The sequence below is a fragment of the Microtus oregoni genome, unplaced genomic scaffold, assembly GCF_018167655.1.
Source record: "Microtus oregoni isolate MIOR12 unplaced genomic scaffold, Mior012 000229F_ref0000137, whole genome shotgun sequence".
Lineage (NCBI taxonomy): Eukaryota > Metazoa > Chordata > Mammalia > Rodentia > Cricetidae > Microtus > Microtus oregoni.
This window is the reverse complement of record NW_024544896.1, coordinates 98648-121486: the sequence shown is the minus strand read 5'-3', so window position 1 is coordinate 121486 and position 22839 is coordinate 98648. Positions and strand designations below refer to the sequence as shown.

The 22839-nt window shown below is 45.7% G+C and overlaps 1 pseudogene; it reads right to left on the bottom strand.

Moving 5' to 3' along the window:
- Positions 1-21827: 21827 nt before the first annotated feature.
- Positions 21828-22591, bottom strand: LOC121445612 (annotated as a pseudogene).
- Between the last annotated feature and the right edge of the window lie 248 nt (positions 22592-22839).

Here is a 22839-nt window from a genome sequence, read left to right as displayed (position 1 = left end):
TGCTTCTCTTGAGGTACCAATAAGAGACCAAAATCAATATGCTAAAAACCAGCAACACAAAGAAAAACAACCCATTCAAGAGTTGGCACACATCTGTATTTTATTACAATAAAAAGTCTGACTATTTTAAGGAATAGTTATTGGTTTTATTACATTGTCCTATAAAATGTACAGAATAAAAATCATGTCTCAGTAAACATTATGGGTAATCAAAGCAAAGTCACAGATAACAAATCCATATAAAATTATTACATAAGCAAAGAGATGATAAACAACAACCCATTCAGAGATATAGATGATCTTTTCCAAGACTTGGTCTTTGAAGTATAGACCACAAAAGATTTCTTTGGGCAAACATTCCTATCTTCCCGGAGAGCTTCCCAGTAACAACAAACAGTAGGATTTATCTTCATTGTTATGCAAACCCATATGTGTCTGTAGGATTGAGCTCACAACAGAAAGGATTTAATGTAAAGAATTAAGAGGTCAATCAGATGGATCAGTCTGTAAGGGTACTCATAACCAATATTGATAACTTGTATTCAATTCCCAGAACCCAAACAGAGGGAGGAGAGAAACAACTGATTCAAATTGTCCTCTGAGTCCCACAAGTGTGTCATGGCATTCCTGTAAATGTAAAATGTGTTGGGGCAAAATTGTCTCAGGACCTATACCTAGAGGCCTGTAGGACAGAGAAAAACCTGGCTCAAGTTTGAGGGATAGTAAAAGCTACCCAGTGAGGATGAGACAGTAAAATCTAGGTAGATACCCCTCTAGCCAGAGGGAGGGTTTGGCTGTCTCTCATTGGCTGGAGGTACCCCCACATCACATGATGTCACTTAACCTGTATAAGCTGACACTCACAGTAACTGAGTTCCTGCTTTCACTTGACTCCCTATAGCATCTGATTGTCCTGCATCATGGGGCTGCAGAACTGATTGTTCTGCTTAGTGGGGCTGTGGAACAGGCAGATAGTGCACTCACCTTTCCCTGGGGAATAAGGGGGCTAAGGAGGCCTGGAAGAAAATAATATTACCTGAGTAATCAGGAAGTGCAAGAAAGTAACTTCCAAACAGTGTAAGAAATGATAGAGACAGCTGGCTACCTAAGCAATCACCTAAAGTCTCATTTGCAATGCTGTGGCAAACAACTTTGGCTAAGGTCTAGAGTATCTCACAGACCAATTTCAGAGGCAGGAAAATTTGAAAGACTGTCCTGCCCTGTCTTGGTGAGATTTGGCAGTCATTTTTGTTTGTATCCTGCTTGTCCAGTTTGAACAGAGTGTATTTTGTCAGTAGTCAAGGCAAGGGCAGTTCTTTGCTCAAAGGCCAGTTTTACAGAGAAGAAAACAAGCTCCAAGTGGAGTGTCTTTGGTTCCCAACATTGTCTTGGGAATAGATTGGTACTTCCAGCAGCAGTTGTGTCAACAGAATCCTAAGTTATTTAAATGTCATAGTCTACAGTTCTTTGAAGTGTTTGAAGATTACCCATCTACGTGAAGTACAATCTCTGTGCATCTAGAAAACTTGATTAGCCTAACTAAAAGTATGACAAATATGGGTGACTATTGACCTATAATTTTTAATACCTATATAGCTTAAATACTAAGGCTTAACATTATAAAATTAAACAATCTTTAAACAGATATGCAGTAAATGAGGACATGACCTCAAAATGTAAACTATATAAATATCTTGATCAGAGGCAGAAATGTATGAAAAATATGATAAATATATCCTAAAATTGTATCAATATACAAATTATCTTAAGTAGAGGTAGAAACAGGCATGCATACAATATGATGAAATAACTTTGCAAATGTAACAAATATTATAAACAAAAATAAGAGTATATTCAATATAACGAGTATAATTTGAATTTGTATCAATATACAAATTATCTTATATAGGAGTATAAAGCTAATTTTATATATGTATCAATATACAAGAATCTATACCAATGTAAATTGTCTATAACTAATAGTTTATAAGTAGATAACACTAATCTACCTATTATCCCATCCCATTCCCCTTTTTTTCTTTCCCAAAAGAGATCCCTGAGCCTACTTCATTTCCATCCCCAACCCCATACAACTTATAACCAACCCCTAACAGATGACAATTGTCCCTAACCCTAAGGACAAATTTTATTGGGAGAGGGGACGCCGTTTTTTAAAATTACTTTCAGCTGTCATGGGGGCGATGTTATTTCTAAGGGATCTTGAAAAAACTAAAATGATGGTAAAGTCTCAAGATTACTGTCTGGTTCAATTATAGACAGTCTCTGAGTAGTGTGTAGGGTTTTTTTTTTTTTAAGCTCTTATTTGAAGTTTTAGCCAGAATGTTGTAAGAAGGTGCATCATCTCAGCTAGCCACGTTGGAATCATCTTGAGCAGTTTGTAGCCCAAAACCAATCTTTTTTGGGTTTGGTTTTTTGGAGTGGTGTTTATCGGCTTAATGGCATCATATGAATCAGGTGGAATTATTGTTGTGAGGCTGCATCTTCTTTTTGCAGACTTCAGAGATTACTGTAGAAAATGTCTTGTTTACTGTGGAAAACTTAAACATTATTTATATCAAAACAGAAAGTTTGAATTTCAATAGACATTAGAGAAAGGTACTATAGAGACAAAAATAAGTATGAGGAGAAGTAGAATTTTTGAAAGCAGAGTTTTGATAACCTCAGTCTCTAGATTTTTATCTTCCTTTTGACCCACACCAGGTGGTTCTCCTGATAGGAGACAGAAACTCTGAATTTTTATGTAGGCATAATTAAAGAAGTCCACAAGACTTTAATGTTTTTATTATTGTGTGTGTATGTATGACTTGTGTGTGGGTGTGCCACCGCACACCCGTGGAGGACACATTTCCACTGTGAGTTCCAGGGACTAAACTCAGGATGTCAGACTTGCACATATGCACAAGAAACCCTCCTTACACACGGAGCCATCTTGCCAATCTTGCTTTCTGTCTTTTTGATGTTAGTGTTCTTGTTGTTGCTGTTTTACAGCAGGGGCATTCTATGTAGCCTAAGGTTAGCCTCCAACTCACAGTGGTCCTCCTGCCTCATCCTCCTAAATATGGAGACATGCATCACCACAATCAACGTCTCTTGTCTTAGAAACACCGGAAACACATTTTTGTTCTCAGCTGCCCTCATTTTCGACTGACATGTTTTGATATTAGATGTAGCAGGTTTGATTTCTAAGTAATTTTTAAAATTTGTAGATGTGTGTGTACACGTGCCATGGTGCACACTGAAGGTCAGAGAACAACTTGTGAAGGGCAGTTCTTTAATTTTACTGATTTTTATTGAACTCTACTTTTTCACTACTCCCCTCCCTGCCTCTCCCCTCCTCTTTAACCCTCTCCTAAAGTCCCCATGCTCCCAATTTACTCAGGAGATCTTGTCTTTTTCTACTTCCCATGTAGATTAGATCTATGTATGTCTCTGTTAAGAAGGACAGTTCTTTCTTTCCACCATGTAGGTTCTAGGGATCAAACTCCAGTCATTGGGGTTGGTGGCAATTGCCCTTACCCGCTGAGACATCTTGCTGGCCCCCACCTATTTTAAGACTAGGCTCTCACTGAACCTGGAGTTCACTGATTGGCTAGAACAGTTAGCTACCAAGTCCCAGGGATCTGCCTGTCTCTAAATCCTCAGTGCTGAGATTAAAAAGACACAGTACGAAGCCTGGCTCTCATATCTTCACCCAGGCCCTCACAGTTTGGCAGCAAGCATTGGCTGTGGAATAATTCTTCTATATGCTGTGAATATGTATTACTCTCATTGGTTAATTTAAAAAAAAAAAACTGACTGGCCTATAGCAGGGCAGGATGAAGCTGGGCAGGAAAGCCAAGCTGAAAATGCTGGGGGGAAGAAGGGCTGGGAAACAAGTCTCTTTCATGACTAATGCAATAACACAAGGCTTGACAAGCACTGTTAAATACTGCTACTTCCCGTTTTTAGCACACTCTCAACCGCAATCCAGGGAAATCCAAAGAACTGTCCAAGAGTCTGGTCATCAGACATAATTAGTTCTGTCAGTACAGAACAAATGCCTTGCATTTTCACATCCTATGTATCTCTCTCTCTCTTTTTTTTTAATATAAGACAAACTTTTAAGAACCCCTATATTCCAAAATAGAAAACCCTGCAAGACATGGTAGCACACACCTTTAATCCCAGTACTGGAGGCAGAGATAGAAAGAGCTCTGTGAGTTCAAGGCCAGCCTGGTCTATTTGACGGGTTTGAGGACAGTCAGGATTATATACGGAGACCCTGTCTCAAAAGCAAAAAACAAAGGAGAAGCTGGGCGATAGTGGTACACACCTTCAATTCCAGTACTTGGGAGGCAGAGGCAGGCAGATCAATGAGTTTGAGGTCAGCCTGGTCTACAGAGAGAGTGCCAGGGCTATACAGAGAAACTCTGTCTCAAAAAACAAAAACAAAAAAATCAATAATAATAACTTTTGAGAGTTCACTTAATATTCTATGGGAGTGGTCTTGAGCACCCCCCCCCCCAGGGGTCAGGACCTGGCCTGCTGGGATTTGGAGTCCAGAGTGCTAACTCTCAGGGTCAGGGGGCTAGGATAGATGCAAGGGGCTGGGGCCTAAGCTCCCAACTTAACAGTCAGAAGGGTGCAAACGTGCTATGGCTCACCCACTCTGCACCTGCGGGACCAAGAAAGGCCACACATGCTTATAATCAGAAATAATTTTTAACTCTTTAAAAAAGGAGGGTGGGGTGGTGTTCCTCACACACACAATACTTGAAGGACCAGGGACGGTCACAGCCATCTAAAGAGTCTACAGGACTTACAACCTCCCATCTCCCACATACCAGAACCTCAAGAACACGGAGGCTGCAGAGACCAAGGTTCTCACTATGCCCCTCCACCACACAGCACTGACAGAACCTACTGCATCCAGAGGATCTGGGCATTTCATCATTCAGGGCAACTGTGTGTGCCCGCAAGCCTCCATGAGCATTTTTCCCACTGCTGCATATATGTTGTGTGACATTTTTGCTTCTGTTTGTCTCCTGCTCAGTTGGCTGTTGCTGCTTCTTCCAGTTTACTCTAAGGCATTCTTTACTGAACTTCTTAGCATAGTTGAGATACTCTCATCTTTTCTTCTTCCTTTGTTTGTTTGTTTGAGACAGGGTTTCTCTGTATAGCTTTAGCACCTGTCCTGAAACTCACTCAGTAGACCAGGCAGGCCTCAAATTCACAGAGATCGCCCTGCCTCTGTCTCCTGAATGCTGGGATTAAAGGCATGCACCACCACCACCCAGCTCCCCATCTTTTCTTCTTTCATTCTTATTCCTGCCTCTTTTTACTTTTTAATTATAACCTCCCATAGCTTTCAGTCTTTAAAATCTGATGGCCCTGACAGCTTCCCGTCTTTCCCCTCCTATTTTAATCACCTTTGATTTTTCTGTTATCAGTCTAATGCTTCACCCTTATCCTTATGCATCCTTCCTCTCTCCCACTCCTAATCTTATTAACTAAAATCCAAGTGTACTCCAAAGTATCCTGGTGGTTTATTCTCTGAAATTTACTGATACTTTATTAATTGGCTAGTATAACAGTTTTAACAACTTATAATAGCTCTGAATAGTAATGGTCTTATTTCCCCAATTAAAAGACACAGGCTGGAGACTGGAGAGAAGGCTTAGCTATTAAGATCACTTGTAGCTCTTCTTAAGTGTAATGGATTAATTAAAATGCTGCAGGATCCCTGGCGGCTGCAGCAGCAGAAACGCTGCAGGTCCCCAAGTGGCAGTAGTGGGCAATGGGTCCCAAGAGCAGCCAGTCCTAGGCAGGGACTGGCACAGTTCCCTGAGTGGCTGCAGTGGGCCTCAAGTCCCAGGCAGGGAGCCATGTGGTGGGTGAGAAACCTCAATGGAGCAGCCAGTCCCACGAGGAGAGACAGACAAATGGGCAGACCAGGAGACCACACTGCGGGAGGCTGGTCTCCAAAGCAGGCGAGAGACAGAGACATGGATAGGCCTGCCATGTAGAGTGAGGTTGGATATTTATTTAGTGGGTTATAGAAGGGAAGAGGAGGAGAGGAGAGAGAAAGAGAGAAAAAGAGAAGGGGGAACAGAAGAGGAAAGGGAAACAGTGGGGAGAACGGGGAAGTGGGCAGGGCTTGTCTCTTAAAGGGACAAGACATATCATTACATTAAGGAGCAGTGTTAGGTTTCCAGCATCTACACTGAGGAGCTCACAGCTGCCTCCGACTCCAGCACCAGGGGGATCAGACAGCATCCTCAGGCACTGTAATGTATGTGGCATTATACACATAAAAGGTAAAGACACAGACTGGCATAGTGGAAGAAGCAGGATGTAACTCAAGCCCGAATGGTTAAATGCCATACATTTTCTCTCGTATGTGGGACATAGCTTTGCATTTTTAGAACTGTGTTCTAGGGTTGAGGAAGCTAGGAAGAGCCCATAACAGGAAGGCAACGAAGAGGTCTTCAGAGGTGGTAAATCAGAAATGACAATCAGGAGAGGCAATGCTGGGGTTAAGAGCTTAAGCGGGATGGAGCAAAAGGAAAGAAGTGAGCAGGGAGTGTGGGTGGGTGGGTTGGCTAGCCAAAACTAAGGCTATATGGGAAATCCATATGGTAACCAACTTCCCAACTTCTGTGTAAGAGAATTCAAAAATATAATTTCACTGAGCATGGTGGCACACATCTTTAGTCCTGTAGAACTTTAAGCTGAGGCCTCTCTGCAGTAATGCTCCCCCCTCCCCTGGGAACCAAGGACCTAACAACTACACATGCACGGACTGAAATGTTGGGAACTTTCCATCTCCCTGAGTCCTTGTGAGTGTTCTCCAAATAGAGCTCCGTTCCTGAAATTGGGGCAAGATAACCCTTAAGATGTTGACTCAGTTCCTGGTGTTTTGACTCAGTCCATGGGAAAGGGTCAAAGTAACCTTCAATTGTTCCCTCTTACCTCATCTGATCTGGCAACCGCTCTCCAGCCAATTATTGGTAATATTCCTTTGAATAAGCCAATCATAATAGTTAAAGAACAACCCCCAGACTTCCCCCTTGTTTCTGTGGCTTTTTGCTTTAAAAGTAGCCTGTGCCAGCTATTCAGGATCTTTTTGGCTTCTCAAATGCTGAAAGACCCTGTTGTGACAGAATTAATAAAAATCCTCATGCTTTTATATCAACTGCGGTGTGAGAGTGGTCTCTTGGGTCAACTCCTCCTCAGTAATTGTACTCCAGGGTCCAACAAGTCCCACACCTGAGATGCAGAGTGAATTCAAGACCAGCCTGGTCTACACAGTGAGTTCCAGGCCAAGCAGTGCGACACAGTAAGACCCTGTGTTGGGGGCCAGCCTTGACAAAAATACCCTCTTCCAGAGTGGAGAAGTGATGGTTTAGAAATATAGTAAAGAACACTAAGACGCGAATGAAAATAATAAAAAGCAAAACATATAGGATAGTATCTGGAGGGAATTTCAGTGAGTACTGAAAAATTTTCCGTGTTTAATTTCCAACTGGCTAATATACCCCTGACCCCAAAGACTGTATTAACATACAAAAGTAAGACAAAAGACTGTATTAACATACAAATTCAAAGTCACAGCCTTACATTCATTGCTCATGCTGTAGACTCCTGCCTTAGACCAACCAAACACTCTATAGGCAAACCACTCCTTGGGGGAATCCCAAGTTATTTCCATAAAGGGAATTGGAGCTTAGTTGGATCCTTAGACTTTTTTTTAGGCAGGAACCAACTACTTCCCTATTCAGGAGCCCAGGGTCTAGCAACTTGCCCACACCTGTTGACAATAGCCTTGAGAGAGCTGAACTCTGATTGACAACTAAGTGGGACCTTTGTTTGAGTTAGAAGTACAATAACCTAGAATGAACTAAAAACAAGTCCCAAACTCTCTGACCTTTGGCCTCTTTTGGCCTCCAGAACCCTATCTCAAAAAGAATTAAAAAGCAAAACAAACAAACAAAAACTGAGTTTGAACAGGTACATAGGTGGACAAGCTTTTTCTAGAATATGTGGGTTACTTAGTGAGATTTCCAGTGGCGGATGTGAGCTACCTCCTTATGAAAGACCCTATAGACCCCCTCCTCAAAACCCGCAGCTAGCATGCTCCCGGGGGAACGTCCTGTTTGCTTTAAAAAAAAAAAAACTCTCCGGATCAGCAGCCAGCCTGCTCCCGTAAGAACATCCCATGTGCCTGAGAGAGCAGGAGATAGAGATAGGAAGACTGCAAGGCAAGATGTCAATAAGATAGGATATCAACAAAGCAGGTTAGCTATAAGATAGGAACAGGATGACTGTTGCCAGGCATCCATGCTGAGAGAGGAAACCATTCATGCCCCCGCCTCATTCCGATAACCACGCTTTTGCTTCTGTAAACTTGCTTTTTGCTCTTCCCTATAAAAAGACCTCCCCCCAGTCTGCAGGCGCGCAAGTCCTTCGAAAGACTTGCTGCCCGCAGGTACCTGTGTTTACTCAATAAACCTCTTGCTAATTGCATCCTGTGGCCTGGTCTTGGAGTGTCCTGGTTCTGGGGTCTTCATCAGAGAGGAATCAGAGAGGAAAGGTCCTCTCTGAGGGTCTTTCACTTATGTGTTACTAGTCGGGGAGGCCCCAACACAAACTATGTCTTTCGACTTGGCTGCTTACCAGAACTAGAGCTTTCTGAGGATATGCATGTTGGCTGCAGGAAATAAAAAGTCAAGCTGGAACTAATCTGAAAACATCTTCCTTCTTGACTAGTTTGCTTAGGGGGGTGGGGGTTGTTGTTGTTATTGTTTGTTTTGTTTTTGGTTCTTTGAGACAGGGTCTACCTATGTAGCCCTGGCTGTCCTGGAAGTGTCTGTATAGACCAAGCTGATCTCAAACTCACAGGATCCTCTTGCCTCTGCCTCTGAGTGCTGAGATTGAAGGTGTGCCCTACTACCCCTGGGCTCTGGCTAGGTTTCCTTAATTTTTATCTTTTAGATTGTTATTGTTACATAGGTGTGTCTGTATATATGTGTGTGTACAAATATATATAAACCTGCTATTTTGTTGTTTGTATGTATAGATTTTCAAGGCTGACAATTCTGCATTGGGAGCGCATCCCTCGGGGAGGCTAATTCTTCTCCCAGGAGTCTTAGCTGCCTTTAGTCCTTTGTCTAGTGGTGGGACACTAACATGCCCATCAACATTAACATGCCCATCGACATTGCCGTTGATCTAGTCTTTTTCATGCAGCCGTTTCTAGGAGAGACTGTTTCACAGCAGACGCCGTAGTACTCTGGCTTGAGATATATACTCTAAATGCTCATTACAACGGACAGCAAACTACCCCGTAGTGTGAACATTGAGCCAGGTTCATCTCCCAGCACATAGATGCACCTCGGAGACCAGGGCAAACACAAATCATGAAACCAGCTACAAGAATTGTGAACACATGTTCACGCTAAACACCAAATTCCCTCCCCTCCCCCACACACCACCACGAACTTTCGAGAGGTACCAGGAGCTGCACCCGGAGCTCCCTACTTCAGCTGACCATCCCGCGAGGGGCGTTCTGGGAACTGCAACATTTCTTCCCCCACCCCCACACCCGCCTAACTTCTAGAGACCACCACGAAAGGCAAAGGCGTGCTGGGAAGACGGGTTTTCGAAAGTGGTCAGCCTCACTCTGCGGTGCTGGGAGGAGGGGCTGCATGCTGGTTGCCTCGGCAACTGCTCACGTGGGCAACGGGCGTGAGCGGATCGGTTAGGGACAGTAAACTAGAGACCACAGTCTCTAGCGGCCATTGCTTCTCCGGTTGGGAAGGTTGCTTAGGGAAAAGAGGGAATAGAGGGAGGGAAGGAAGCTGGTCGATTGCGGAAGGCTGGGGATGAAGGATTCCAGCTGAGCCTGCACCTCCGGTCTTTCCAGGGATCCTGGTCTCGGGCTGGGTCCTTTGCAAGATCGTTGGAAATGGAAAAAGGGTTTAGGGAAAGCATTGGCAAAGCTTAAATGGTGCTTAGCCTCCTCCCCCAGAGCAGTAAACAGTATTTTTTGGCAGCCCAGTGTTTTTTTTTTTTTATGTGCGTAATGGAATCGGGAAAGAACAGAAAGGGGGTTAAAGAAGAAAATAGGCAAAAAAAAAAAAAAAAGTGGAATTTACCCCTAGGAAGGAGGGTGAAAATGGCTAGATGCCAATGGGATATAGAAAGACACCATTGAAAGCCCAGTCTAGAACGACACACGGGGCTTTTGAATTGTACCCTCGGTTCTACCGGAAGCCCTCGATCCCACTATGGAGCTTGACAGCCCCTGCCCGCGGTGTTCATGCTTTGTACATCTTTTATCATGGCACCTTGGTGAGCCAGCCATGCAGTTAGGTGAATGTGTCTCGCTGGGAACACCCTAACAGAAGCCACCGAGCTCCTCGAGTTTTCTAAGGTTGCTTTGTCACCCGCCAAATAATCATTGTTATTCCCTTCGGTGTTTCAGAAACCCACTGACATACTGAGAGCGGTTTAGTCTCTGATTTGGGGGACAGTTCCCACTCCCAGGGTCTGAGAACCACTGTGAAGAGAAGCGGCTTGAAGGCAGCTTGTAGTCACAAGCTGCTACCATGTTCTCCTCCTCCATTTGCCAAGAGGGATTCAACAGCCTGGGTGGGGGGGCAGGGTGCCGGTCTCTATACCTGTACTTGCCAAAGTGCCCTTAATCCGTGCTCCTAGATTTGAACCAAGGCTCTGTCATTTACTAGTTGCGTAATCTTGGGCAAGTCATTTCAGCTCTTTCCTGCTTGTACAGAGCCAAGACAAATGTCTTAGGAACCAAGACATTTCTGGTTCTTCTCAGGGGGTGACAGCTGATGTTGGGGACAAGGAAGGATACCGCAGATCTGAGAGTTATTTTTCTTTTGGCCACCAATTTAGAAGGGCCTTAAAGAGCACATCATGTCATGTCATGCTTGGTCACCTTCCTGTCATACTGTCACCTGAGCACTGGTCTCCGTTTCCTCGTGTATGCCTGGAGGATAATGATTCATAAGAACCAGGATGCTTCGGGAAAGTTACATCATTTTCACAATTGAAATGTAGATAAGTAGATATTCTCGTAGAAAGCAGCACACAGTGAGTGTGGTGTTGGGACCCAGCCTTCAATGTTGAGGGCTGAGTGAAGAATCTTGCGTGTGGGAGTCTTGCGCAAAAATGAGGCTGAAGAGAAGAGAAAAATCAGAGCGCTCAACATCTGTAACAATTTTTTTTTCTTCACACCTGCTCAACAGGTTAATTTGTATGCTAACGACACACTGATTAAAAACCTACAAGCAATCCCTATAGGTGTTGGGCCTGTGTTAGGTTTTTGTCCTTGACAAATCGGCAGGCACTGGGGGGGGGGGGGGGGGGTCATGCCCTGAGCTCTTGGTTGAATCATCTTTTGCTGGACATAATATTTGAGTAAGATGGTGTCACTGCTGTTTGTATGGCTTGTGAACTCTCGCAGGGGCAAGTTCTCACATTTGTGAGTGTTGTCCTAAAAAAATGTGGTTAAGGCATTCCATTCCCACTTACCCCCCAAAGCTGATTCAAACTGGGCTCCCTGGTCTTGGTGTAACCCGAAATAAACTTGATGCCCTGTCTGCTCTTGATCACCAGGGAGGCTTTCATGATCCAGGTGTAATGGAGACAAGATAGCATTTTGGGATTTGGCTAACTTGCACACTAGAACAGCTGCAAGCATTGTTACACCGTTGACAGAGGTCTGTCATCTAGTGAATGAAAACGGGTTTGCTCCAGTAGCCATTTATAGGTGTGGCAATGCCAGAAAATGGAGCCGCATAGCTTCCGCTTGTGTCTGTTAGCCCACGGGAGGAGGACTCATCCTTTGATGCTGTCGTTTCAATGAGATCATCCCAAGCAGCTTCGCTTTGCTGCTCTATCGATAAAAGCAAAGGATGGTCAGAAAGATTCTCTAATTTATAATCTTTATCACAAAAAGTTATTCCTGCATGACCAAGTCGTAGAGTGGAGGAAATGTCTTCGGGCAGTGGAGGAAGAAAAACCAGGCACTTAACTGCTATTGTGCCTTGCTAATAATTGATGAATCATTTGGGGGCAGCCTATAGGTGGAGCTGATGTAGAGCGGTCCCTGCTTTGTCCCATGGAGCCAAGAGCAGGGCAGGTAATTTGAGAGATCCTTTTCTTCGTCCAACAATTTTTAAATAAAGGCTTAGAAATCACATATTTTAAAAAAAGCTGAAACATTCCAGGGAGGAAAAAAAATCAGACATTTCTATAATATGCCAGACACATTTTGGATATCTCTTTACGATGTTCTTCTTTGGGGCGGGGGGGGCATATAGACAATTTGATAACTCTTAGCAGTGTCAGTGATTTCGTAGTATTTCCTGCAGTGAACAGAGAGAAAATTCTGGCTTTTTTTCCTTGACAGTAGGTATATCCTTGTAGCTACTTGTGCAAGTAGGTAACTCCAGTAATTTAATAGGAACGATGACCACAAAGTACACAGCTGCCCTGCTGTGTCACCTTCAATACTGTCACGTCCCGTGGGTGCCTGGAGGATTGTGATCTGTAAGAAGTAAGAGGACAGAGGACTTCAAAGGACATAGATGCTCCACTAAGGCCACACAAAATGTTCCCTCCAATTTACCTTCCCCCACAGCCACTCGTAACAGGATGGGGGGTGAGTGACAGAGAGTGTGCAATGGACAAACATCAGGCTAACAATGACCTGTCAAAACACACCTGTAATTGTTCCCAAGGACACAGCAAGAGCATTGCTAGGGCTCCTCCCTCCCAAGGCAAATGGGGCCCGGAAGTTAAGCTCTAGTCACTGTGGCTCAGGAGATCAACCTTTCTTGTATCAGTGTGGGACTTCACAGTCCATAAGCCTCTAAACAGTGTGAGACTGGCTTACTGTTCATTCTGGCTAACACACTGTTTACACACAAACGGCTCATCCTGCTCCGCCCAACCTCACTGGCACCTGTACACACATCCCTGACAGGAACATGGCTATTCTGACAAACCTGTCCCACCCTCTCTTGAACATATAGAACTGGTCAACTGAACTTGGGACCACAGATCCTTGGAAGAGTGACAGATGGAAGCCAGAAATGCCTTGGAGCACCCCATGCAAGCTGCTACGGTTCCATGTCTTAAAGCGTGGCTTTGTATAGGACTGTTTCAAAGAGCTGCTGAAGATTCTCTGCAAAAAGGATGTCATCAGGAAGGGAGAGCTTGAGAGTAAAAGAGTGGAGAGGAAAGAGAAGCAGGAGGAAGGCACTTTAACTCCTGCTTGGTCTGTGGTTCTCTGCGGGCCTTGTCCCTGATACTATGTCCCTTCCCTTGCTATGAGAGGCCTTCTATTCATGAATGGGCCTCAATTTCACCTTTAAAAGTGGGGCTGCCTATTCCTTCCTCACAAAGTCATTGTGAGGGTAGATTGACGTGAGGTCTAACAAGTCTGGGGGCAGTGCTAGGAAATTAGGAAAGGCCATTCGAGTGGGGGAATTCCTCATGATTCTGTTGGTCAAAGCATAGCTGGGCGTAGACCTTGCCTGTTTGGGGCTTGTGGTCTTGTCTTAGTCATTACTCGCTTCTGACCCTTAAATGGAGGATCCTGGTCCATGCAGCCTCACGTGTCTATAGAGACCAGCTTAGGAGTCAGATGCCCTGAGCTCAGTCATCAGGTGCCTAGAAGGGTAATGGGCAGCTTTTTCTGAGGACCACTGGGCAAAGAACCAGCAGAAGCAGGACCCAGATGTCACCCCAGCAAAGACCGTCAAAAAGCTGACAGGGAAGTTGGCGGGGATGAGAAAGAGAGAATCCTACTCCGCAGAGAACTTCAGGTCTCTAAACTGGGGACCAATAACGCTTAACCTGCGTCCTGTCGCACTAGCTGCTTGGGCCACAGGCTCACAAAGAGCTGGATGAGGGGAGACCTGGGCAGGGCTGGTGACAGCTGGTACTGGCTTTTGCGTCCCCCTTCTTGCTTTCCACGGTCTTCACTATCAGAACATGTTCTTCCAGAATGGGCAGGCAGTAGGCACTTGAAAATGGTTTCCTGATGATAGTTTAGGGTTTGTATCCAGAAGAGAAAATGGGTATCAGGGAGTCCTGGTTCAGGTCTGCCAGAAATCAGGAGAGCTGAACCCCCAGCTGAGCGCAGCACTTGGGGATGATGGCAGGGGTGGGGGGGGGGGGGGCTTCACAAGTTGGCCGCCTTGCTCTGCTTCAGCCCAGTGTGGAGAAGGTACCATGTGGGCTGTCTGTTAAGACAGGACCCAGAAGCGCTAAAGGACCCGGAAGCGCGAAACTGACACTACCCACTTCTTGAAAACTCAAGCGTCATTCATATTGGTGTTACTCACTGAGCAGAGTTGGGTCGGTGTAGGGATTGAAAAGTTTTCTGGGCAGTCTCAACTCTTCCCCACAGAGCAGAGGCTGCCCCATAAGGCTCCTGCTTAGGGATTCCTAAACAGTTAAGATTCTTCCCACCTGGGCCTTGGAATAGGTTAGAAGCCCATGTTATTTGTAAGAGCACATTGAACCAAATCTCCCCTTGTTTGATGCCCCTAAATTAGGTCCAATCTCAAAGTCTAAATAATTTGGCTCAGAGTTCTACAAAGACGTGAAATTGTAATAATTACCACAATACAATAAAAACAGTTAGCATAGAAGTGTCCTCCCTCTCTCATAAATTTCCCAGGCTGAAATTCAGGTCCAAAAAATAAAAAACAAAAAGACAAATGTCATTCCTTTATAGGTTAAAGCCCAAAGAAATGAAAAATGAAAGTATTTTATTGGCAAAATATTAATTGTACAAAGTAATGGGTTTTGTTGTGACATTTTCATACATGTGTCTAATGTACTTGTTTGTCATATTTGTGCTTTCTTACCTCACAAATTGGTTACCTTCTGCTTCCCAATACCTTACCCTTCGCTGTCATGTCCCTTTCTTAAAACCTAGACTCCACATAGGAAGCAAAAGTTTTAAGGTGGAAGCCCAGGGGTCTGTTAAAGAGCAGGGGACCACTTCCTCACTGGCCACTGACCAGTGGAAAGGTTATTAGGTTACTCCTGCAGTGTGGGGTCCTTCTGCCCACGGTGCTCTCCAGAGACAATCTACAACAGTTCCTAGGATGATCCTGGAACTCCTCCCACTCAGCACACAGAAAACCCTCCATCTCTAGCTGCTGGACTTCTCCGGAAACCCATCCCCAGACACCTTTTTCTGAGGTGCCAAGACCTCTCAGCAGGAATGCTCTGGTCTTTGAGCTGGAGGAAAGTTGATAAGGAAGAGAGACGGGACCTCACTGAGCAGCTTCTCCTCCAAGTGCTCTGTACCCTTGCTGTGTTCCTGGGGCTGCCCTGGAGATAGCTGGATCAACTGTCACCAAAATATTTGAAATCTCATATTTCCATCCCCACCCATCTGCATACCTGTCAGGTTTCTTCAACCCTGAGAGAAATTCTCCTCCAGCCTAGAAGGCTCAGCACGGCTCTGGACCCTGGCTGTCGTCCACTTGGAATGGTCCTGGTCTTTTGAGATTGCTGTTGGTGCAACACAGTTCTCACTGTCTAAGGAAATCTCTCCCCCTATGCTTCCTCAGACTGCCTAGGCGTGAGCAGCACCTCGCGAATGACTCAGCTGCTGTTCAGCGTTAGTGGTCGCTCCTGGCAGAAAGCCGGAAAGCCTCAACCCCTTTCCCACAGGGCAGACCATCACTGGTGATCTCAATGTTTTCCCTGTTCTCACTTGCTCCTTGCTTGCTAACCCAAGCGCATGCCCTTTTATGGCATATTCCTCTAGATTTTGTCTCTTGGGGTCTCCCATGGTGACAGACGGCAAAACCAATCAATCCTGCTTGGTCTCAGATTCTGGTCTTCCTCCAGGAGGTAGCAGCCATTGGTCATCCAGGGTCCAGGGTCAGCTCCTCTCTCCTCAATGAGTCTGCTGTCCTCCCAAGTTCTCTTTGCAGGGCCTGCCTCAAGACATAGCCCATACATTTAAAAAAAAAGCTATGACCTTAGGGTCTCAAGCAATCTACTGCTGCTCTAACACATCCCAAATCTTCTGAAGGGTTAATGATGCCCTTCCGTCCTTGAGTCTCCAGGTCAGTTGTAGAATGACTTCCGGTTCTCACTGGGTCCCTGGCTGCCAAGTCGACTGGTCGCCAGCTCAAGGGTGTTCTGGCACACCTCTGTCAGCTTCTGCTTCTCCTCCTGTCTCTCACATGGGCTCTGGGCTCATCCATCCTTGTCCAGTCTTTTAACCCCTTCACCTCTGGCCTGCCTGCCTCCTGAGCCCTCATCTCTAAAGCTCTTCCTCCGCCCTCACTGCCTCACTTCCCATACGAAGGCTGCAGCACATTTTCTCCTTGGCCTCGCAAGTGAGAGAGCATTCACCAGAGATGGCTGCTCCATACGAGCAAATTGTTCATATGGCCTCTCTGCAAACTCAGGATCTGCATTGATAGCATTAAGTTATTTTCCTACCTCAAGCCAAGAAAATAGCATATTCTCTGAAGAGTCCTGATTTCTTTTAATGACGTGGTTCACTGATGGACAAAGCCCCGACTTTCGTGGCTCGAGTCAAAATTGAGGGAACTCACAAGTCCCTGAACAGGGGACCAATTCAGAAGGTCTAAAGAATCTGGAGGGACCCGGTTCCAGCAGGAACTTTGGGGAATGTTGCAGGGAAGCTCCTCAGCGTGCTTCAGACTCTTTGCCCTTGAAAGTCTGCCCTGACAGCAGACTTGCCTGAGAACAGGGCCAGCAAACCTCGCTGGAAAGGGGGCTCCACCTGCATCGGGCCCTGAACCTTTGTTGGCCTCTACTGTGCTGCTGTGGGGGGGGGGGGGGGGGGAGCTTAATCTCCTGTGTTTGCCTGACCTTGCAGCCCAGGCTTGCTGACAACTGACCTACCAAAGCTCTAAGCTACCAATGTCACATTCCCGAAGGACCCTGCTTGTAGGAAGAGGGTGGAGCATCCATCCACACAAGGGCTCTAGTTAAAAGCCAACCAGCACACAACCCCAGAAGTACTGTGGGAAACTGGCAAGCACAGAGCCTATTGGGCTCCCATGAAGCCCATTTTGCATACACAAGCACCCCCAAAACCCTAAGTTTTCCCCAAGGATTTCTCTGCTGGACTTAGAGTCAGTGAACAAGATGTTAGGTTTGAAGGGGCTTAAAATATCCCTTTTGTCCAGTTACAGTCTTGGGCCTCATCCACAGTTCTAACGGCACATGCCAGAATGCAGGTACCACAAAGCAGGCTGTTGGCTTCCCTTTTCCAAGGCAGATGTAAACAAGTGACTGTTCGCCTCAGACGGCACCAGTGACAGACTAAAGTCATGATTCACCGAAGTGCAACTCGGTGAATGAGAACAGAGGTGAAAGGTAATTTACAGGGTGGTGAGTGACCCCCAAACAGCTACGACGTTCCTTCAGAATTCCGCCCCATGATGGATGAAGAATTTATGGGAGCTGTGTCCCCCTTAAGGTTAACCCAATTTGTAGGTACTCTAGCGTGGCCCACTGTCACTTAATCTAGGGCAGAGCAGGAGCAAGAATTGTTGCAATCCCGGGTAAGGGTTCTATGACCCTCCCCTCCTTCCTCCTCCTAGGGAGTTCTGGGTAGCTCCATTACCATTATCGTAATAATGGTAATGGCTCTGGCGGTAGTCTGCTCAATTTGTTGACACGGATAGCAGAGTCAAGGTAAATTCTACTCCAAGACAGCAACGTTATACCTAGAGAGGAAAAGACAGACAATGGCCTGTGCCCAGCAGGGTCGGACTGGGTAGTTCAGGGAGGGGTACAGAAAGGGACTCTTTGTTATTGCTGTAATAAAGTATCCTAACAACAAAACCAAAACTCAAGGAAGAGAGGATTTCTTTTGGTTCACAGTCTATCATGGGGTGGGGGGGGGGAGTCCTGCCAGCAGGTGCTTCAGGCAGCTTGGTCAAATTGTATCCACAGTCAGGAAGCAAAGAATGATGAATGTCTGTACTGGCTTGCTTCTCTACTGTCCAGGACCTAATTTCACTATTAGGATGGCTCTTCCTGCCTCAACCTAATCAAAAGAGTCCTTCATAGGCTTGCCCACAGGCTAACACATCAAAACAATTCCTCGAAGATGTTCCTAGATGCTCACCTCCTACATTATTCCAGAGCCTGCCAAACTGGCAGTCAACACTAGTCACGGCAGGGACTTTGGCTGTGCGTGTGTGTGTGGGGGGGGGTGTCTTCAGGGATAACAGCACCTTAGAGACAAAGATGAGGACAGTAGTCCCTCCCAGTCCCTCAGGAACTGCGGTAGTGGAAGCTCAGGGAGCCTGAGGATGGCACAGGGAGATGGGCCAGAAACCAGAAAGTCCTAGGGCTGTGAAAGTGCTGGGCAGTCCTTCTGCATGGTACAATAGCCAAGGAACTACCTTTACCTTGGCACCTATGTCATGAAATATGGCATATAAAAAATACAGTTCAACAAATACAGAACAGGTATTCATAAGAACAGTGAAGGGAAAAAAATAGCATATAGGCTGGGCTTGGCACGCACATTTATTCTCAGCACTAGGGAGTAAGAGAGATCTCTGAGCTTGAGGACAGCCAGGGCTACATACATAGTGAGACCCTGTCACAGACACACCACACATACACACACACACACACACACACACACACACATATGGGAATAGGTAACACCACCATATGATTGTTTAGGTGGCCAGTTCCATCACACACCCCCTCATCAGTGGTCCACTGGCCTCTTACGACAGGTATCCTATTCAGTTGGTACATAGAGAATGAAGCTAACACAGACTTGCCCTTTCCAGTGAGCTTAGGAGAAAAAGCCTGTGGCTGACTGGGGTGTGTTATGGCCCTGAGGTGGGATGGAGAGTATCAGGAAAGACAATGCTTGGAGCAGATTCTCATGAGGCAAGATGGCTCAGAGAGCTGAGAGGATTAGCTGCTGTGTGCATGACAGGGACCCGAAGGAAAGGGGGAGTATTCTGAGAAATCCTGTGAACAAAGAACATCTCCCTATTTTCACAGGTTTGGAGGGACCTGCAGTAGGTTCCACACCATGTGATTTAGTCTGGCTTAACCTACACGCCAAGGAATGAGGTGCTTGGGAGTCCCACAAATTTATAAGTTACTCTTGGAGCTGGGGAAGCAGCTGGGCTTGTTTCTCCCCACTCCTCGCCTCCCCAGGCCTGAGTGTGACGCTAACAATGTTCACAGCAGAGGCCTATCAGCTGCCCAGGAGGAGTCTGATTCCTGAGGGGCAGCTAGAGGGGCTGAGATCTGACATCCATGTGGAGTACCCTTTCCTAGCTCCCCCTAGCTTTCTTGCTTTCCCCCCTGCACACAGACCTCTACACAGCATAGCTTGGGGTTGCCTGCTTTTGAACTTTGAATGAATGGGATTATGTTGCCTGTATATGTTTTTTTTTTATCATATTTTGTCTGCGTCACAACATCCATAGCCAGGTCACCCAAGTGCCTGCATCTTGTTCATCTCACTGCTGTGCACAAGTTCATGAATGAATGCACCACAATCTGTCCAGTATCCTTCCTGGTAGATACCTAGGTTCTTTCCAGAAACCAATTCCTCTAGTGTTTATATACCTACAAGTGGGCATTCCTTATGACCAACAAACACGCTGGCAGCTTGTAGAGGATCTTTTGATGGTTTTCTTTCAGGTCCCTAATTTTTAATGCGGCTGTGTCCTTTGCCCATCTCTATATGGTTGTTGCATTAGGTTTCTGTAACAGACAAAAATACCTGAAATAGGAACATAAGGGAAGAGGCTTTGATGGCACAGCTCCTGAAGTTTCCATGCCACCCATGGTCCCGCACAGTTCCAGAGGGTTCAGATGCTTTGGTTTGTGGCATTGGGATGATGAGTCTGTGACAGAGCAAACTGGTCCACTTCTTGGTGACTGGGAAGCAGAAAGGAAGGAGCAGGGGGTCCCAAGGGGTCAAGAGCATGTCCCTCAGGTCATCCACAAGACCATAAGTCCCAAAAGGTCTACCATTTCCCCACCACCACAGACAACCAAGCCTTCAACAGGGAGGACATTTAAGATCCAAATCATAACAATTTTCTGCCCCGCCTGCGGGTAAGTCAACGGAGACTCTAGAGGGCAAGTGGGAATGGGATGGGACAAGAGTCACAAGAGATGTAGACACGACAGTATTCTGATCAAGTCCTGTTTATTCGAGGGAATAATGCAGGTAAATACAGGGTAAGGAAACGAAGAACTTCTCCTTGTATATATGGGTAACTAGGCAACTTACTAGGTAACAAGTTCTTCGTGTGTATATGGGTAACTAAACAACTTCCTAAGCCACCTAACCATGGTCTAATGGTCAGGCAGAATGCAGCAAAGTCAGAATGTTCAGAACACAGAAACAATGGAGCAATAACTCCTTGCAGAGGTAGTATTTGACAGATCAGAACAGCAGGAGAAGCCAAGCGCAACAGGGTGGGTGAACTGATCCAGGGAACAGTACGTCTCCCACAATTGTCTATTTGCAATTTGTTGTTTATGTATTCTTGATGAGGCCTCCAGTCACTCATGAATTGCAAAGGCCAGCAGGCCTTCTTATTCTAATTCTGCAGTTAGTTTTCTCAGCAATATAGTCGTCTTCCTATATCTCATCTAATAAGCCATCAAGATGCTATTCTCTTGACTGACCTTTTAAGTCTCGGTATGGGCTCTTTTTGGTTTTCGAGACAGAGTTTCTCTATGTAAGAGTCCTGGCTGTCCTGGAACTCGCTCAGTAGACCAGGCTGGCCTCGAACTCACAGAGATCCGCCTGCCTCTGCCCCCCAGTGCTGGGATTAAAGGTGTGCGCCACTACTATCAGGCCCTATATGGTTGATAGAAAGTTGATTTATTTTTCGTAGATAAGGGGTTCAATTTCTCTCCCCTTGTAGCAGGTGCCCAGGCCTCCTAGTTGAATAATGCTTCCTTTCATAGTTTCTGAAATGATTTGGGAGGAGGGACACACACACGGTGTGCGTGTTGGCTCTTCTTACACTCTCCGTGGGTTTTAGTGCCGCCTGCTCGCCTATTGAGTCAAGAGGCATATTTAATCCTCCTTGCACCGACCTCATTATTTCCTGGGTACCAATCCCACATTTTATTTGGGTTATGGAGCTTTATAACCTGCCTTAACACTGAGAACACAAGTCCTCTTACCTTGTTCTCTTTCAGGAACAATTTGGCTCTTCTTGGTCGTTTGGAATCTCATAAATGTTAGAATCAGGTTGTCAATCTACGGGTTTTTTTCAAAAGCAAAAAAACAGATTTGGTTTAATATGGCAACAACAAAAAACAAACCTAAGCACTACACACTAACAACATAATATAACCCAGGAAAGGGGGCATGCAGAGGCTACAGTCATAAGCTAAATCTTTACAGGGGACCACAGAACTGCCTATGACCCCATTGTGGCAGTGGTGGTACAAGCAAGTACTATATCTGGAGATGCCAATTCCCACCCCAGCAAAACCTTATTTTCATACAATAGTAAAAGGCATAGTCACTTAAGAGTATGCAGTCCTCACAACAAAGAGGTGGACCTGTTGTGTTTTGGTAGCTTCACTGACTTTTTTTTACAAGCTGCTGGTACTACAGCAACAACCAACAAACAAGGTCTCATAGCTCCTGGCTGATGCGGGCACCTTCAAGGGCATAGATGTGAATTTCCATCAGTCTCAGTCTTGGCTGCAGTTCCGTACCTCATTCCACAGGAGTAGGTAATGACAGCAGCTACCCACACCTGAGATTCCCTTTATCCTTGGAGGCTCTTATTTAGGACCCTGTTCCTGTGAACACACGTTGTCCTCCAGGTGTGGGGTAGAAAGATGCAGGCTGGCAGCAGGAAGAGGGCAATCACTTTCCCCTTCTCAGGTACCCAGGCTTGTCCAGTGTGGAACTGCAGCTGAACCCAGCCACTTGAGTCTGCAGGAAGGCTTCTCCCATGGACCACACACCACAGTTCCCCATAGGTCTCGGGTGTAGTAATGGACTGCAGGACCTCGTTCTTCCTAGCATTGGCTGCAATTCTGGCCCAAGACGCCAACACTGCCTCAGAGGCAGTTGTCGTCACAACGGTCTTGCTGACTTCTCCACAGAGGACAGGAGGTTCAGTAAGGGCAGGCATCTGCTCCTCAGGTACAGGGACCACTTCAAGAGGACCTATATCACCTGAAGACAAGGCTCTTGTTCCTCTTCCATCTCTGTCTTTACTCTTTTCCAACATGTCTTCACCCTGGCCTCTTTTGGTGTGTCAGGAATGTTCTCTAAATCAGCTGGCCTTTGCTTCTCAGCTTCACCTTCTTGTACCATGCCTGCAAAAACATCTCGGTGAATCAGGTTCACTGGGGGCAGATGATCTGGTAGAGGAGGAACTGGTACCTTCCTAGGAGTGGGTTTTGGAGTCTCAGCACCTCGTGCTTTCTCGTTTGATTTACAATCGTCCTCTTTTGGTATCTTTTTTGGTCTTTTCTGCATTGCAGGGGCCTTTGCAAAGGATGTGCTCAGTTGACTAGACATCTTGTGCTGTTCAACTGTTACATACACTGTATATGACTGCCATGGTGAATTCTCAAGGGGGCATCATTTGATGTCTGACTTATGAAACAGGGAAGCAATGGTTGGGGGAAATGAGGGAGCCAACAGGAAAAGCAGGCTTGTTGGCAACACAATTTTAATCATACTGCTAGGAGATTCCTTTTTTAAAAATTCTATCTTTCAGGACAGGGTTTCTCTGTGTAATGGCCCTGGCTGTCCTGAAACTCATT